General features: G+C 44.8%; 1 protein-coding gene across 1 annotated transcript in view; it reads right to left on the bottom strand.

The window, feature by feature from the left end:
* Positions 1-15,346, bottom strand: part of SMU1 (SMU1 DNA replication regulator and spliceosomal factor) — a 216,462-nt gene that overhangs the window by 81,512 nt on the left and 119,604 nt on the right. The window lies entirely within an intron of this gene.

Here is a 15,346-nt window from a genome sequence, read left to right as displayed (position 1 = left end):
TACTAAGGCATAGAGTAGTTGGGTTAAGTCAGACTCTGAAAAGTAGTTCCTTATTTTTCAGAGTTGTCGTAGGTAGTAAAATGAGGAAGATACCACCTGAGAGATATGGTCGGAAAGCGACAGGTTGCAATCATAGAGTATTCCTAGGCTGCGCACTTGGTCTTTTGCAGTTATAGTAGTCACAGCAAGCGATGGGCATGGTCACAGCGTTCTTTGCGGATCCAAAGGAGTTCCGTCTTGGAGGTGTTTAGTTGTAATTTGTTGACGGACATCCAATTTTTGGATTTCTAAGAGGCAGGTTAGGAGCTACACAATCTGGGTGTCATGGGCTTTTCTTAGAGGTTGGTACAGTTGGATGTCATCCGCAAAAGTAGTGAATCCGTATTTGATATTTGTGAGTTTACATTACATTAGTGACTTTTATTCCACCATTACCTTGCGGTTCAAGGTGGATTACATAAGAGGTTATCTGGACAATTCCAGAAGAGTTACACAGTTGAGTAGATATTTGTGAGTTACATCTAGGACAGGATATTTGTGAGTTATATCTAGGACAGGTCTGTTGTAGAGATTGAATAGTAGGAGGGATAGCAGAGCCGCGTGTGGAACACCGTAATTGATCGGTTTCAATAGCACGTCATTGAGCAGAACGCTTTGGGATCTGTTATTTAGGAAAGAAGAGAACCATCGTAGCGCAATGTCTCGGACACCAATTTCAGAGAGCCGCACAATGAGGAGAGGATGGTCAACAGAGTTGAAGGCCACACTGAAATCCAGAAGTACCAGGACATCATTTCCCTTGTCCATGAATTTTCAACGTCAACGATGTCAAGGAGGAAAGTTTCAGTACTATAGAATTTCCTGAATCCCGATTAGAAGGAAGATAGGGCACCTTGTTCATTAATGAAGGAATGTAATTGGGATAACACTTTTTCTCCCAGGATCTTGGAGATGAAGTGTAGGTTGGAGACGTTTCTAAAGTTGCCGGGCACATTAGGGTCGAGTGTGGATTTTTTCAAAATTGGTCTGAGGACTACTGACTTCCAGTTTGTGGGCACTATGTCTGTTTGTAGAGAGGAGGTGATGAAAGGAAGGATGGAATCTACAAAGGCATCTTTCACCGTCACTTGGATGCATGGCAGACAGGGGTTCAGGTTGGAGCCAGAAAGGCAAATTGTGTCTAGTATCTCAACGATGTTGTCGCGGGAGACAATTTTGAAGTGTTAGGCTCCTAGTTGTAGTTTTAGTTGTTTTGTCTGAATCGCAGGGGGACAATGTCTGTAGCATGGTGGAGTCAAGGTAAAACTGTATTTAGACTACTTTGTCAGCGAAGTAGTCTGAGAGTGTTCGCTGTTGAGTTCAGTGTTAAGATACCAGTTGTCTCCTTGTGACGTCATGAGTATATTTTTTGTTAGCTTGAAAGGTTTTTTTTAAGCTATTGGAGGTCTTTAAGAGTTGTTCAGAGTAGTACTTCCTTTTAGCCTCCAGGGTGGCTATTTTATATACTTCATGCAGATCCTTCCATTTGGGCCTGTCACTAGTAAGTCCTGATTTGTACCATTTCCTTTCCGCTCTCCTCAGTTCTCTTTTCTTAGTTCTTGTCAGTAAACCAGGGGGAGGAATATTTGTAGGGGTAGTATTTGATCTTTGACTAGGGCCAACCCTTCCTATAGGATTTTTACCTCAGTGTGCCAGTCCACCACAGCTTCATCAGCTGATTGAGAATTTGGTTTTGATGTTCCTGCTAGGTTAGAGAGGCCTGTGGACAGATTCTCTAGATTGATTGCATCATTGTATTTTATGTTGAGGTTGTTTCCTCATCAATAGTTGCTTTGTTATATAGTTGTGGTTGAAGGTGATCAAATAGTGGTCAGACAAGGATACTGGTTTGATGGTTCAGGCTGGGGTTTGTGTGGTGAGCGAAGTGTCTTTTTAAGTAAAAAATCAGGTCTAGGAAGTGGCCCACAGAGTGAGTCAGTGAGGGGATCATTTGTTGGAAGTTTAGGTCCAATAGTGAAGTAATGAAGTCTTCTGGGGCTCCAGTCTCATGTGGGTAGTTAGTGAAATTGAAGTCTCAAAGTATAATGATTTGGTTGACCAGTTTGCTAATGACAGATAGTAGGTTATTTATGACGGTCATTGGAGAGTACGGAGCTCTGTATATCAAGTCGAAGGTTAGGTCTCTGCTGTGACCAACCGAGAAGGTGAGGCGTTCTAGCGCAATAAGTGTGATGGCATCTATCAATCTTGGGTTGAGGTTGGACTTAATGATGGGGGCTACTCCTCAACCTCTAGTGTCGGTGTGTGAGCAAGCTATTGCTTGGTATCCTGGAGAGCATACATACCCAGGGTAGTTCCGTTATTATCTTAGAGCCAGGTTTCAGTAATTAGGAAGATGTCCCAGTTATTGTCTGTGAAGAGGTCATTTAGTATAGTATCTTTGTTGCTTACAGATCTTGCATTTGTCAGTGCCATTTTGAGGTTACTGGGTGTGGGTGAGGGGGGGGGTGATGGGGATAGCCTAAGATATCGGGGTCTGTGGGGTCTGCGTGGTAAGAATTTCCTGTGGGGAAGGTGACAGGTTACCATATCTACCCTGGCCTGTGATTACTGGGATGGGGTAATACATGTTGGCAAGGAGAGTAATTGGCATTAAAATAGGAGAACACAGCTTGTGGCGCTGGTATTATGAAAGTAATATAATTTTGAGTGGCTGTGGTGGATAGGTTAAGAATATAGAGCTTTATTAGGATTTGGTTGGGTATCATGTGGGGTTGATTTGTAGGTGGGTCTTTATATGTAATGTGAGCCTAGCAGGGGATGGGTGGGTGGGAGGGCTTAAGCTGGGTTCACTGTGTGGGTGTGAAGACTATCTTGATGGGTCTCCTGGAGTTAGCAAAGGCTATGTCAAAGGTGCAGTTTTATGGAAGCAAAGAGTTTCTGTTAAAGTCAGAGTTAGGAGAGAATTGGAGGAGTGCAGCTTCTAGTGTGAACTGTAGAGCCACAGGTGGAGTAAATGACTGCCTTCAAAGCTGAAGCAGTCTGTTTTAGGCAGAGGGTTTGGTAGTGGAATTGCAGATATGTTTCGCTGGGTACACACTAGCAATCTCCCCCGGTCCCTGTTTTGCCTTTTTCAGCTGGCCCCAGCTGGACATGGCTATAGAATCCGCCAAAGGTGCTTAGGAGTTCGCTTCTGAAGCCATCTCACCACCTCACATGCCGCGTGGCACATGGAACACAGCTGCTCGCCGTTCAGTCATCAGCTGCAAATGAGGTATGAATCTGAAGAATCTAGCTCTGGGGAGTCAAAATGTAAAAAATAACTTCAAATTCAAAAATGGAAAATCTAAAACAGCTGCCGCACGAGCAATTTATTTTTAATAAAACAGCCCAGGAAAACCTCCAGGACCCTCAAACCACAGCAATTTTAGGATTTCTGGAATGGGGGGGACCCAGGGCTAATAATATTTAATCAAAAAACTCATTTTCAAGCCCCCCCAAAATTGATCTCACAGGCTGTCAGCCTTGTATTCACTGTGCCATGCTATGCTTTGGGCTGCAATGGAGAAGCTGAATAAGCAAACTGGAATCCAGTAAACTGGGATTGCTGGTCTTCTGACTGCCTCTCCGGATCAACACTACTCCACTTTCAACCAGAGACCTCCCCCAAGGTCTTACTCTGATCCCTCATAAGAACTTAAGAAGTAAGGAGACATTCAAGATGGATACAGTCAATTATCTGAAAATTTAGTGAACAAATAAGTTTTAAGTTTTTCCTAAAATGTTTATATGACCCAGCATTAGAGATCAAGGAATTTAAATCTTTATCCCAAGAGGCTGCTTGATAAGCTAAAAGACGTTGGTGGTATTTCTTATACAGTATTTACATCCTTTGACAGAAGGGAATGAGAAGAATGTAACAGATTGTCTTGGACACTTTACATTAAAAGTAAAAGAAACTACTAAGTAGCTGGGAATAAGACCAAATAGCAATTTATAGCAGATGCAACTGAATTTCACCTGAGCCTCCACCGGTAGCCTATGCAGCTCACGAATAAATGGAGTAATGTGATCATACTTTTTTAACCCAAAGATCAAGCCTAAAGCTGCATTCTGAATTATTCATAGTCTCTGAAAATTTTTGGGCATACCGGCCAAGTAAACTATGTTACAATAATCTAATTGTTAGTCCAATCCCTGATTTTGAGTCAATCTGCATGATGAAATGTCAAAATATGATCTTATGGTACGCAGTTTCCATAAAGTATGGAAACATTTGTGCACCAAGGCATCTATCTGGTTCTTCATTGTTAAATTATAATCCAGAATAATACCTAAGATTTTAATAATAGGGAGAACTTGGTAAGTTACTGCATTCAGGGTTTTTTTTTTACTAAGGCATGCTAAATGCTAACGTGTCCATTATATTCTATGGACGCGTTTGCATTTAGCATGCGCTAAATCGGCTAGCGTGCCTTAGTAAAAGACCCCCTCACTGTAAATGTTGTTTCAGTGGTGGTTGGAATGGGGAAGCATACAAAAATTTTGTCTTTTCTTGGTTGAGTTTTAGTTTAAATTCGGCCATCCACTGTTCAATAATTAAAAGTACTTCAGATATTATATGCCTGATCTGAGGGAGTGAAGTCATCGACGTAACTGAACAACTTAATCCCTAAATAAGAAAGTTTAATTCCCAGGGAAGATAAAAAGAGACAAAAGGGAGCCTTGCGGGACACCACATTGATTACTCCAACTGTAGGAATAGTCATTATTAAAATGCACCCAATAGCTATGTGAAAACAGAAAACCTCTGAACCAATTCAGAACTTTATCTTGGATGCCAATAGCATCCAGGCATTCCAACAGTTTTTTATGATCTACAAGGTCAAAGGTACTACTAGGATCGAACTGCATTATCACTGCAACTCTTGCCTTTACTGAACAGATTATGTAGACTGTCAAGAATAGAAGCCAGAACTGTTTTAGTACTATACAAAGGTCTGAAACCAGATTGAGTCGTGCAAGAGTGTCTATCAAGGTGATCAAGCAGTTGAAAGTAGACCAAGCCTTCCATCAGCTTTACAAAGGATGGGATGGATGCGATTGGTGTATAATTGGTCACTGTTAATTTAGATTCTTTAGAACTTTTAGGTATTGGAGTAATCAATGCGTGTCCCTGTGCAGATGGAAAGATACCATTTTCGAGCATATAAGACATCCAATCCAGAAGATCTAACTGGAAGTTAGCTGGAGCTACTTTCATGATTGCAGAGGAGTAAGAATCCAAAGGTCACCGTGATTTTACATATTTTCTATAGTGTATTAAAAGTGTCCCAATCCGGTTTGCTAAATGAGCCCCAGTGTAAATCGGCATGACTGAAAGTGTAAAAATGCCTACAATGAAAAATGTATTTCTTTGTGAAAGGGGCAGGTTTCTCTAAACGTTTCAATTTTAGAACTAAAGTAACTAGCTAGATCAGGGGTGTCCAACCTGCGACACGAGGGCTGCATGCGGCCCCGTGAATTCTCTTTATCTGGTTCCTGGTCTTAATCCATATCCGTTCCAATCGTCTTAGTGAACATTTCACAATATAAAGTTCTTGCGTCATACCAACTATTTGATTTACGATGTCGAGTCTTAACTTGTTTTTCTTGGAGCAATATTATCCAGAATTGTGAAGCTACTTAAGTTCCAGTGTGACAAACTCTGCAGGATCTGGTTGCTTAACAGTTTTCTCATATTGTTCCCAAAAGACAACAGGATCTATGAAACCTCTTAAATCTTCGGGCTGCCAGTCGGACTGACCCCAACCAAGATCTCCACCTCCATGGAACCTCGATCTCAACTGTGGCGAGAAATGCTGAAGAGGCCTGGTTTAGCGCACACTACGCAGAAGCGTTAGCAGGGCGTGACAGAGAGACCTTCCTAGCCCTGATTAGAGGGTCTTATAATAATAATAATAATAATAACTTTATTTTTGTATACCACAATACCACAAACAGTTCAGAGCGGTTTACAATGCAAGAGACTGTACATATACAGCAAAGATACAATGTAAGGGGAATGTACTATGCAGTTGAGGGCAGTTTACAATGCAGGGGACTGTACATATTCAGCATAGGTGTTTATACAGCAAAAATACAAAGCAAATTTACAATGCAAGAGACTGTACATATACAGCAGGGATATTTATACAGTGAAAAATACAGTACGAGAGACTTATAGAGTAAGATACAATGCAAGAGACTGTATAATGCGGTTGAAGTGGTTTACTATGCAAAGATAGTTACATATATAGCGAGGATACAGAGTGGTGAATGGCAAGAAGAATGAAACCAGTATCAATTACGGGAGGGTGCCGAGGGGGGAGGGGTAAGTAGGAAGGATGGAAGTATTGGATTGAGGGGGAGGAAAGGAGAGATCGGGGGGGAGGAGAGGTGGTAGAGTTTGGTTATTTGGAGGAGAGGGGTTCGAGAAATTTATCATAGAGGTAAGATTTGAGAGATTTCCTGAAGGATGAGTAGGATGGGGCAGATGAGATGAGGGTGGTCAGGCAATCTGTCCATCTGCCAGCTTGGAATGAGAGAGTTCTATTAAGGTATCTTTTGTAGGTGCATCCCTTTGGGGATGGGTAGGTAAACAGATAGGCATTGCGCGTGCGATTGGTGCCTGGGAACGCAAAGTGGTGAGACAGATATATCGGGGACAAGCCAGTTAAGGTTTTGTAGCAGAGGCAGGTGAATTTGAAGATGACTCTCGCTTCTATTGGCAACCAGTGAAGTTTTCTGTAGTAAGGGCTGATATGGTCTGACTTTTTGAGGCCATAGATTAGGCGGACGGCGGTGTTTTGTATGAGTCTCAGACATTTGATGGTTTTCTTGTAGGAGCCCAAATATATGATATTACAGTAATCCAGGGTGCTTAAGATTAGGGATTGGACCAGAAGTCTGAAGGAGGGGAAGTCAAAGTAATGTTTGATGGTACGGAGTTTCCAGAGGGTGTAAAAGCATTTTTTGACCTGGGCGTTGGTGTGATCTTCGAAGGTCAGGCAGCAGTCTAGGATGACTCCAGGGATTTTGATGGTGGGATTAAAAGGGTAAGTTAGACCGTTGAGTTGTAGGGTGGTGGTCGTTAATTTGTGGTTGGGATTTGCAAGGAAGAGTTTAGTCTTTTCTGGATTTAGTTTTATACATGCAAACACATTTAAAACTTTGAAAAAGTCAGGATAATAAACAAAAGACCAGGAAACCGATATATAGCATAGGAAAAGGGGAATTCACTATTTGTGTGAGGTGTTAGGTGAAGCAGGACCATATGGAAATCAGGTATAGATATACATAATACATAAATAGAGGTATTAAGAACTCCATCTTGAGTTAGTGACTCTATTTTGTGTTAGCGACTTTCTGTCTCTGTCTGTCTTTGTTCTCTCTGCGTTTCCCACTTTGAGCCTCGTGGTTCTAATTAATGCCAGACCTCTCAGTCTGGTTTGTGGAAGATATAGGGTTTCACATTTTTGAATACAGATAGTTATATGTATTAAATATGAATGAAATATATTGTGTGGATCTATGGATGGCTGGGGCCCCGAACAAATGTGTGTGATATGTGGTATGAATAATATGTGAGAGAATGATTTGTACTTAATTTTAAATGTTTTTTATATATATAAAGAAACACAGACAGACAGACACATCTATTCTAGCACCCATTAATGTAATGGGCTTAAAGACTAGTATGTGTATGTATGTATATGTATATCCAAGTTTCCAAGTTTATTATAAGATTTGATAAATCGCCTATTCCAGGTTCTAAGCGATGTACAGCTATAAATTACAAAGTTAGGGTAAACATACAAACTAAAAAGACTTAATATTAAACATGTTAAAATATCATAAAAGTACATAACATAAAATCACATGACTAAACATAAGCAACAGGACTGATTACCATATATGATCAAAGAAGGGTAAAATTATGGGGAGAAATACAATTCAATATAAAAGAAACACTTAAGGTTAAAAACATTAGGAAAAGGGGAAGAAATTTAATATAAAATGTAGAAAAGAGAAAAATTCAATTAATCACTAAAAGCGTCTTTAAAAAGGAATCCCTTAAGTTTGCTCTTAAATTTATCTAGAATTATTTCTTCTCTTAAATAAATTGGCAAGGCGTTACAGGCTAGAGGAGCCGTAACTGAAAAAATGGAATGACGTCGTGTACCAATAACTTTTAACGACGGAACAACTAATAAGAGTTGTTCAGTTGATCGTAATATTCTCGAAGTATTATAGGGGATTAAAAGTTTATAAATAAATGCTGGAGTTTTAAAAATTATAGATTTGAGAGTGAGCAAATTTAATTTGTATATTATTCGATATGTAACCGGCAGCCAATGTGCTTTCTCAAGCAAAGGTGTAACGTGATCGAATTTCTTAGCGTTTTCAATACATACATACATACGTCTTTAAGCCCATTACATTAACGGATGCTAGAATAGATGTGTCTGTCTGTCTGTCTTTCTTTATCTCTCTCTCCTTGGCCGCTGTCTGTGTTCTTCTGTCTCCCCCCCCCCCCGAGCAAAGCTGTCTGCCCCCAGCACACACCTCCCCCCAAAGCAGCCCCCTTTCCCTCTCCCTATCTCTCCATGGCCCCTTCTGTCTCCCCCAAGCACACCCTTCCCCCCAAAGCAGCCCCCTTTCCCTCTCCCTGTCTCTCCATGGCCCCTTCTGTCTTTCCCCCAGAGCAAAGCTGTCTGTCCCCAGCACACCTCCCCCCTCCTCCCCTTTCCCTCTCCCTATCTCTCCATGGTCCCTTCTGTCTCCCCCCAGCACATCCAAAGCAGCCCCCTTTCCCTTTCCCTCTCCCCCTGACCCCCTGTATTGATCCCCTTCTTACCCTCCCTCCATCCCGGCATCTTCTGGGCTGCTCCCTTCATAGCAGCCTGCGATCGTGGTGGCCGGCTTTAGTGAACCTCGCAGGTTGCTCTCCAACTCGGTAGCACATAGAAACATAGAAATTGACGGCAGATAAGGGCCACGGCCCATCTAGTCTGCCCACCCTAATGTCCCTCCCCTACCTTCGCCCTGTGAATAGATCCCATGTGACGATCCCATTTGGCCTTAAAATCAGGCACGCTGCTGGCCTCGATCACATGCAGTGGAAGACTATTCCAGCGATCAACCACCCTTTCTGTGAAAAAGAATTTCCTGGTGTCAGCTCGTAGTTTCCCTCCCCTAATTTTCCACGGATGCCCTCTTGTTGTCGTGGGACCCTTGAAAAGGAAGATATCTTCCTCCGCCTCTATGCACGTTCCCTCTGACGCGATCCTGTGCGTCAGAGGGAACGTGCTACTGAGGTTGGAGAGCGGCCTGCGAGGTTCTTTAAAGCCGGCCACGATCGCAGGCTGCTCTGAAGAGGAGGATCATCAGCAGCAGCGGTGAGCGAGGGCGGGAGGTGTGTTCCCTGCCGAGGACGCGGGCAGGGAGAGAGCTTGCCTGCGCTTCCGGTTGGTGAGTGAGTGCGGGAGGAGGGGAGTGGCCAGAATGTATCCTGCCGCCGGATTCTAAAATGGAACACGGCCATGGATCACACACCACAGCGGCAGGGATCACGCTGTTTTAACAGTGCATGCGCCGATAAGCTTTTATTATATAGGATATATATATATATAATGCAAGAAACTTTAAGGAGAAAACCTGAGAACAACATCTGGAAATAGTTAGAACCAGAAACATTATACCAGTCTTTGAGAGACTCAGAGCAGGAAGGTCAGCTGGTTTGACCTCCAGCATAGGAGGGAGGGTGCTGACAAGGACAGGGATTTATCAGCAGATGCTGAAGAGAAATGCAGGCTGACTTTAACACAGATGAACTGTTTAATTTAAGTTTTGAGAATGACAAAAAGGTATTGGATATGTTATAATGATTTTATGCATATTTAGAAATTAAAGTAAACAAAAATATGATTTGTGAAACTTTTATTTCGATGTCAAAAGGAAGTTCTTTGTTCAAACCTAAGGACAGCCTCTATTAGCCAATTGGCTGACAAATGTGATGTCAGACTGGACAGAAAATATATATTGGTGAATGAGAAAAAAGTGGGGATTCTTTGTCAGAAATGCCAGCGTTTGGCGCCTGTGAAGACTCCCACCGATGACGCAAATAATCTTTTGATGGATGTTATAGAAATAAATAAAATTAATACTTTTTTTGGAACCTTCTGCTTCATGTGCCATCATTCATGTACACTTTACCCACCTAAGAGCAAACCTGGCTGCTCAATACGTAACCGGCACCCTGATACCCCAATGGTTTTTACTCAGGGTGCCCTCAGCCTGTGCTTAAGCTCCTGAAAAATTCAGAAGGCAAACTGGTTCCCAGGGAAATGGACCCCGAGTTCTGAAGTGGCACACAGTAGGCCCCACCCAAAAGTTTTCCCTGAAAAGCTACAGTCTGGTCCCGCAGAATCTGTAACCTTTCCCAGACAGAAAACCCCAAAGTAAGGGGTTTCAAGGCACCGAAACAACTAAAAATAATAATAATTTTATTTTTGTATACTGCCATACCACATAGTTCAAGGCGGTTCACATACAGTAAAAAAAAAATAAAATAATTATACAATCAAGAAGTAGAATACAATTGATTAAAAACGCATTAAAATCAAACTAAAAGGACTTCCGGCGGAAACATGGAGCTGTAGACAGCTAGCTGCGGCGGCTCTACTACGCCCGTCCCCGGATCTGCTATTTACCGGCATCTTGCCTCCCCGTTATTTTCCCTGCGTCGTGCAGGAGTGTTCTTCGCTGGTTGTAGGTGCAGGATCGATCACTGGGGGGGCGCGGAATGGCCTCCAAGCTCTCCTGACCGGCACGGGAGCAGTTCAAACAACCGGAGCTCAAAATGGCGGACCACGTGGCACCCTTGTCTCCAGAGGCCCCGAACTCCAGATGGGTGGCTGAAGTCATGGCCGAAGTCCAGGCGGCGATTGAGAGCTCCTTGGGAGATAAGTTGCAGCGTATACTGGATAAACTAGATATGCTGGATCAGCGTTTTGCAACACTCACCTCAGAGGTACGGGAGACGCAGCAGCGTGTTAGCGCCACGGAGGACTCGACTCAGCGCATCTCCCAAGAGCAGGCAGTGCATACCTCTACCATCATGGCATTGCAGGCAAAGATCTATGATCTGGAAAACAGATCGCGCCGCAACAACCTGCGCTTTATTGGCTTGCACGAATCACTGAAGGAGACGGAGCTAGGGGATTTTTTAGAGTGCTGGCTGCCAGAGTCTCTGTCCATTCCGCGGACCCCGGGTCCCTTGAGAGTCGAGAGAGCTCATCATCTGGGGCCACGTCGGGAGTCTGCGGTTCGATGGGGGCGGTCATTTGCCGCCTTCTTAATTATCGCCATAAAGTGGAGATCCTGAGAGCATTGCGGCAGGGAAAGAAGTTGCTGTACGAGAATCGAGCAATCCTCTGCTTTCAGAACTATTCCACAGAAGTTTCCGGCTCATCGACGGTTCTCGCCCCTTTGCACCCGGTTCATCCAACGCCACATCACTTTCTCCTTGCAATACCTGGCCTGTCTGTGAGTGGTGCATCAGGGAAGGGCCTATCATTTTGACACCTTGGAGGCGGCGCAACGTTTCATCACGGAGCAGCTCCCAGAGGGCCCTGTGTGAAGGGTGACAGAGTCCGACAGGGCATGATTGTCGGAGGAACCTGACCTCCCTCCTCCCCTTGGACTTTGTTGGAGGGCCTCCTATGGTCCCTTAGCCTGGGGCTTGTGGTACCTCCCTTGTGGGGGCCTCTTGTCTCTCGCTATCTTTGCATTTTTGGTATGGTCTCTTTGGGACATGTTTGCATGGTATGGGGGTGGGGGAGGTTTGGTGGTTTGTTGTGTGATTGTGGGAGCTGGAGGGGGGAGGGGGCTTCTGAGGCTTCCTTCTTTATCTTCAGTATTGACTTCTTTGTTGCGCTCTAGGTGTGCCTTTTTTGTTTCTTTCTTTCTTGCCTTTCACTTAGGAGCAGCTTGGTTGTGGACTGGGGCTTAGCCTATCGTTGGGGCATTATGGAGGGCTTCCCGGGGCAGGTGTACAGTTTCCTGGAAGTGACACCAGTTTGGAGGTGTCCTGGGCTTGGGGTGGGGGGTGGGACTGTACGTAGGAGGAAGGGGAAGCGGGGGGTTCATTGGGGCTGGGGAGGGGGGGAGAGCTGGTTCTTCAGGGAGTCTTTTCGTTGGGGTGGAGAAGAGGGGAATCTCTGTGGAGGGAGGAGCATTTGCTTTGTGCAGGCGGCGGGAGTTTCTTTGGGGCTGTTTGGGAGACCACAGTCAGAGCTGGAGGGGTGGAGGCTGGGACACCCTTCTGGCACCCTATGGGAGGTATCTTTTGGTAGTTTTTTTTCCTCTGAGTACCCTGTCCTGGAGTATACGTTAACCTTGTGGAATGTAGGGGGATATACATTCCCCCATAAAACGACAAAAAATTTTACAACGTTTGAATCGTTCTAAAACCTCTATTGCCTTTTTGCAGGAGACCCGATTGTCATCGGTGAAACATGCTAAGCTCTGTACCTGGTGGGTGGGGGCTCACTTGGAGGTGCCTGCGGTCAGGGGGAAGGGTGGGATAATCATTCTGATTCGGAAGGGCCTTTCTTTTAATTCTCACTGAGTGGTCCGTGATTCTAATGGTCGTTATATCATTGCATTGGTTACGCTCCATAATAAGCCTCTTTTATTATGCAATGTTTATGCCCCTAACAACCCTCCGGCTCGGTTTTTTCGGGGTCTTTGCAACCAACTTTTGCAATTCGGTGAAGTTCCTCTGCTTCTTGGGGGGGATTTCAATGAAATCACCGACCCGTGCTTGGATCGTTCTTCTTCCACAGGCAGGGAAGCTGCTAAGCTTTGTACAGGGGCCCGAACTTTGGAATCTGCATTGGGGTTGTTGGATGTTTGGCAGGTACTGCACCCTCTGGAGCGGACTATTCTCACTTATCTCAGGCCCATGGGACACTATCTCGTATCGATTTGGTGCTTATCTCGCGTGCTTTGCTGCCCCAGGTGCAGGGGGTGGAACGGGCCCCATTGAAATATCTGACCACCCTTGGGTAGGTTTTCGCTGGTCGTGGGGTGAATCACGGAGTAGTCCGGGGAGGTGGCGGTTTCCGTGTTATCTCTACCGTGATGCTCGCTTTCAGGAGTTCCTGCTTCGGAAGTGGGCGGATTTTAAACATGATAACCAGCAACATAGGGACGATCCCATTCTTTATTGGGAGACGGCGAAGGCGATGTTGCGGGGAGAGGTCATTGACTATGTGGCACGGCGGACAAAAATGCGGCATCAGGCTGTTATGGCATTGGAATGTAGAGCTGCTGGGTTGCGCCGTCAGTATGGTTGGCAGCCCTCCCCTCTGCTTCGGACTCAACTTTCGGAAGTTCAACAGGAATTGAATGAGTTGTTGCACCAGAGTGTGATGCGGTTGCGAGATTATTACCATTTTCAGTTGTTTCACTTTGCTAATAAGAGTAGTCGGCTGCTGGCGCGCATGGTGAGGGTGCATCGCAGTCGGGAAGCCATTACTGCGCTCCATGACACTCATGGGGTACTGCGTCATCGCCCTGTGGAGATTTGTGAACTGTTGCGTTCCTTTTTCGAGGATTTATACGCAGCTCCAGAAATGGATGGGTTGGATGGGCGGGTGTACCTAGATAGTGTGGATTTACCTTGTTTGTCTCTTAAAGATTCCGAGGCTTTGGACCGCCCCTTTGCTGCTGAGGAGGTGGAATGGGCTATACGGCTTAGCCCTTTGGGAAAGGCTCCAGGCCCGGATGGGTTTTGCAGTGAGTTCTATAAACTCCTGGTGGAAGATATTGCTCCCATGTTGGCGGACGTCTACAATTTGAGTGTAGCCAAGGGCTTTCTTCCCCGTTACTTGAATTTGGCTCAAATTATTGTCTTGTTGAAGCCTGGTAAGGACCCCCCACTATCCTGATTCCTCTCGGCCCATCTCTTTGCTGAACTATGAGGCTAAGCTTATGGTGAAAATTCTTGCGACTCGCCTGGCTCGGGTGTTACCGTTGGTGATTTCTGAGTCTCAAGTGGGTTTTGTCCGAGATCGCCCGGTGGCCAAGAACATTCGGCGTATTTTGTGGCTTTAGAGCGGGCAACGGTGGAGGGTGGATCTCTTATTTTCACCGACAGCTTTGGACTCTGAGCCCGCCCAGGGGTTTCCCATGGGTTTCGGAGGCTTGGCAGTGGGATTTGGGTAGGGATCTGGGGGAGGGCTTTTTGTTGAGGGTGTTGAAATGCACCGCTAGTCTGGTCTCTAATGCAGATTTGAGGGAATGTCACCTTCGCACTGTCTTGTAAGCCTATTGCTCCCAGTGTCAGGCATATTATATGGGTTGTGTGGACACCCAGCTTTGTGGGAGCTGTTCTGCTGGGGTCAATTCTTACTATCATGGTATTTGGGGTTATCTGGGGATCCAGGCCTTTTGGCCTGCACTGGCCTCCTTTTTGCAGGGCCTTCTTCGGGTGTCTGTGCCTGTTTCAGTGTTTTCAATGTTTTTTGCACATTTCCCATTGCTTTCAGGGTACTCTTCCTCAGAGAAATTGTTCCTCAGTAAGTGTTTTATTTTGGGGAAGAAATGTATCCTGTGTTGTTGGTTTGCTCCTGAGCCGCCTACCTTTTGGTTTTGGAGAAACAGGCTGCATGAACTCATGGGCTGGGAGGTTTGGCTGGCTTCTTCTTCTCACCGCCGCAGTAAAGCCTTTGTGGACACCTGGACTCCTTATTTGGACACCTTGTCACCACTGAGTCGTAGCCATGTTCTGAATCGATTACAATGGTACTCTGCCTTTCCTGCTTAATATCTTTACGCTGTCTGTGCACAATGGTTCTCTCTGTTGGGAGGGGGGAGGTTTGGGGAGTTGGGGAGGGGGCTTCTGTGGGGTTGGGAGGGTATATTTTTTGTAACCGTGGAGGACATCAGAGCAAAGTCCTCCGTGGAGTTCGCTCTTATTGTTAAACATGGTTTTCAGCTGGAGTTCTTATTGTAGTGTTCTTTGTTCAATAAAAAGGGATTTCACATAAAATCAAACTAAAATAAACGAACTATAAAAACAATGTACTATTTACCAATCAAGATACAAAAACATCAATTTACAAATTTATCAAACAAATCAGTTTTTAGCAGCTTCCCCAAAAACATCTCTGCACAGTTCACTTCCAAGGAAATACTGAAGGGAACACTATATTCCACTGACAATGTGGGAGATGCTGAAAGATGAGTATCACACTTTTACAAGACCCGATTCGCGACTTTGGATTGAACACCTAAT

Source organism: Geotrypetes seraphini, chromosome 1 (assembly GCF_902459505.1).
Source record: "Geotrypetes seraphini chromosome 1, aGeoSer1.1, whole genome shotgun sequence".
NCBI classification, from domain to species: domain Eukaryota; kingdom Metazoa; phylum Chordata; class Amphibia; order Gymnophiona; family Dermophiidae; genus Geotrypetes; species Geotrypetes seraphini.
Note: the sequence above shows the minus strand (reverse complement) of the source record. Positions and strands in the feature narration are given on the sequence as shown.